We start from the raw sequence: 3731 nt of genomic DNA, 5'->3' as shown, positions 1-3731 counted from the left end.
CCTGAAAAGATTGGCACATCCTCAGCCACATCGCAAGGAAGAAACTGGTCCTTTTATAGTTGCATTCTTTTAAGACCCCACATCTTTTTTTTTCTTTCAGAGGTACCAAGCTATAATTGACATTCAGCATTGTATAAGTTAAAGGTATACAACATAATGACTTGACTTACATATTTGGTGAAATTATTATCAGAAGTATAGTTAATATCCATTATCTTGCATAGATACAAAAAATAAAGAGAAATGTCTTTATTACCTTTTATGATGAGAAATTTTAGAACCTATATTTTCAGCAGCTTTTCAGAGCCTTCTTCATGGCTTTGTACCTTAAACTACTGCTGAAGGATTCAGCATGGGTGTGACCACCATGTACATCACTGAGGCTTTTGCACTTGAGTGTGAGAATTGCATAGCAACAGAGCTAAGGTACACTGCTAGGATTATACAATAAAATAAAGAGACACTGAGAGTTAAAATCCACAAGGGGGAAATGCTTTATACTTTCTCTGAGTTGATGTGATTCCAAGATGGAGGGAACTATCTTAGAAATAAGAGTAAAAGATCCCAGGTAATAGATCGCCACCCAAGAGTACTTCAGCTTCAATACAGCACCATGTCATTAAGAAAGGTATTGCAATAGGCCAATTGGACAACCTGATTGATTTCACACAAAAAGTGGATGATTTCCAAGTCTGTACAGAAGGACAACTGTGACACCATTAATCTTTGGAACAAGGAATGCAGGGCACTCATATGTCAATTCATCAGAACCAATCATCCGCAGAGTTGACAGTAGACAGGGTATAAAAATGGATGCAACCATAGCCCATTTCCATTAGGAAAAAAGTTGTCCAAGTCTGAAAAGTGTAGAAAAATTTATATCTGATTGATGAAGCATTCACAGGTCATGACTGCTTTCTTTGGCATTGTGATGAAGGAGAAACATATCCAAAAAGAACAAATTGGAGAATAATTACATGAATGTGTGCAGATTAGAGTCAGAGATGGTGGTCTACCGATAAGCAGGTTCCCAATAGAGTGATCAGGTACAGGAAGCATAAAAGCTCAAATATGAGGGGCTATAGTTCTGGTCCTTCTGTTGATCCCAGAATAAGAAGTTGGAAATTTAAGTAGCATTGCCTGTACCCATGTGGTTTTCACCAAAATCTGTTTATTTATGTTTATTGTAATAGCCATACTGGCAGCCAGGAAGTACACCTCTTGACTTTTATTTACATTTATCTTATGAGTAATCGTTTTGAGCCTCTTTTTTTTAATTTATGAACATTTTAGTGAAGGACAGTTGAGTTACAATATTGTGGTAATTTTTGCTGTACAACAAAGTGATTTAGTTGTACATGTTTACCCATCCATTCTCTTTCAGATTATTTTCCCATATAGACCATCACAGAATATTGAGTAGAGTTCCCTGTGCTATACAGCAGGTCCCCATGAGCCAGTCATTCCATATACCACAGCTTATATCCCAGGCTTCCCCAATACCTGTTCCTTTTGGTAACCATAAGTTTGTTTTCAAAGTCTGTGAGTCTGTTTCTGTTCTGCAAATAAGTTCATTTGTATCCTTTTTAAGATTGAACACATAAGCAATATCAAATGATGTTTTTCTTTCATTGTCAAAGTTCAATTAGGATGATAATCTCTAGGTCTATGCATGTTGCTGCAAATGGAATTATTTCATTCTTTCTTACAGCTGAGTAACATTCCATTGTATATGTACCACATCTTCTTTATCCATTCCTCTGTGGATGGACATTTAGGTTAATTCCATGTTTTAGATACTGTAAATAGTGCTGCAGTAAACACCATGGTGAATGTAACTTTTTGAATCATGGCATTCTCTGGATAGATGCCCAGGAGTAGAATTGCTGCATAACATGTTAATTCTATTTTTAATTTTTTGAAGAACCTCTATACTGTTTTCCTTAGTGGTTGTACCGATTTACATTAACACCAACAGTGTAGAAGGTTTCCCTTTTGCCTGCAACCTCTCCAACATTTATTGTTTGTATAAATTTTGATGATAGCCATTCTGGCTGGTGTAATGTGGTACCTCATAATAGGTTTGATTTATATTTCTCTTATAATTAGCAATGTTGAACTTCTTTTCATGTGGATTTTGGCCATCTGTATGTTTTCTTTGGAGAAATGCCTATTTAGATCTTCTGCCTCTTTTTATCTGGGTTTTTATTTTTGATATTTAGCTGTATGAGATTTTTTTGGATATTTTGGAGTTTAGTCCCTTCTCAGCTGATTCATAGGCAAATATTTTCTCCAATTCTGTGGGTTGTCTTTTTGTCTTGTTCATGTTTTTTTTCTGTGCAAAAAACTTTTAAGTTTAATTAGGTCCCATTTGTTTATTTATTTATTTTTTTATTTTCACCACTCTAGGAGGTGTATGTGAGATGACATTGCTGCTGTTTATACCAGAGGTATTTTGCTATGGTCTCCTGGATTTTGATAGTGTTTAGCATTACATTTAGTTCCCTAAGATGCTGATGAAATAAATTAAAGATGACACAAACAAATAGAAAGATATACCATGATCTTTGATTGGAAGTATCGATATTGTCAAAATGACTATACTACCCAAGACAATCTACAGTCAATGCAATCCTTATTAAATTACTGATGGCAATTTTCACAGAGTTATAATAAAGTATTTTAAAATTTACATGGATATACAAAACACCTCTAAGAGATAAAGCAATCCTGATAAAGATAAGTGGAGCTGGGGGAACCAGGCTTCCTTATGTAAGACTATAGTACAAAGCTGCAGTCATCAAAACAGTATGGTACTGGCACAAAAGCAGAAATATAGATTAATTGAACAGGGTAGAAAGCCCAGTAATAAACCCAAGCACGTATGATCAACTATGACAAAGAGGCAAGAACATACAGCAGAGGAAAAGATAGTCTCTTAAATAAGTGCTGCTGGACAACTACATGTAAAATAATGAAATTAGGACACTCTTACTCAAAAATAAACTCAAAATGGATTAAAGAATTTGAGCTTCTCTTCATGTACCTCTTGGCCATCTCTATGCTTTCCTTGGGAACATGTCTATTGAGGGCCCTATGCCCATTTTTTTTCATATTTTTCCATTGATTTGACAAAATTCTTTACATTTTTATAGCAACCTCTTATAAGATATATAATTTGTAAGCATGATCCCCCATTAGTAGGTTGCGTTATTGTGTTGTTGCTAGTTTCCTTCACTGTACAAATATTTCTAGTTTGATGTAGTTCTATTTGTTTATTGTTGCATTTATTTCCCTTGCCTGAGGGGATATATACACCAAAATATTTCTAAGACCAATGTCAAAGAGGTACTACTTATGTTTTATTCTATGATTTTTAATGTTTCTGGTCTCAAATTTAAGTTGTTAATCTATTTTGAGTATGTTTTTGTAGAAAGTGTAAAGTTCTGACAGTTTCCGTTTTTGGCCTGCAGTTGGACAATTCAGAAAATATTCCTTTTCTTCTGATTTTTTTTTTTTGCCAAGTGAAATAGATGTACTTTTTAGAACACTTTTTCCCCATAACGGTTATAATATAATAGTTTAAAAATCTATTCTGATATATACTAAAATTTTTTGATTCCATCTATCACCTTACCCAATGTTTTGTGTCCTTTGTCCTTTTCATTTCAGGTAGAAGAGCACATTTTAACATATCTTGTGAGACAGGTCTAGAGGTGCTGAACTACAGC

This window comes from Sus scrofa, chromosome 2 (assembly GCF_054392235.1).
Source record: "Sus scrofa isolate SSC_HxYL_T2T_F1_AM1 chromosome 2, Sscrofa_HxYL_maternal_Yorkshire_Landrace_v2.0, whole genome shotgun sequence".
Lineage (NCBI taxonomy): Eukaryota > Metazoa > Chordata > Mammalia > Artiodactyla > Suidae > Sus > Sus scrofa.
The sequence above is the reverse complement of the archived record's forward strand: the minus strand, read 5'-3'. Positions refer to the sequence as shown.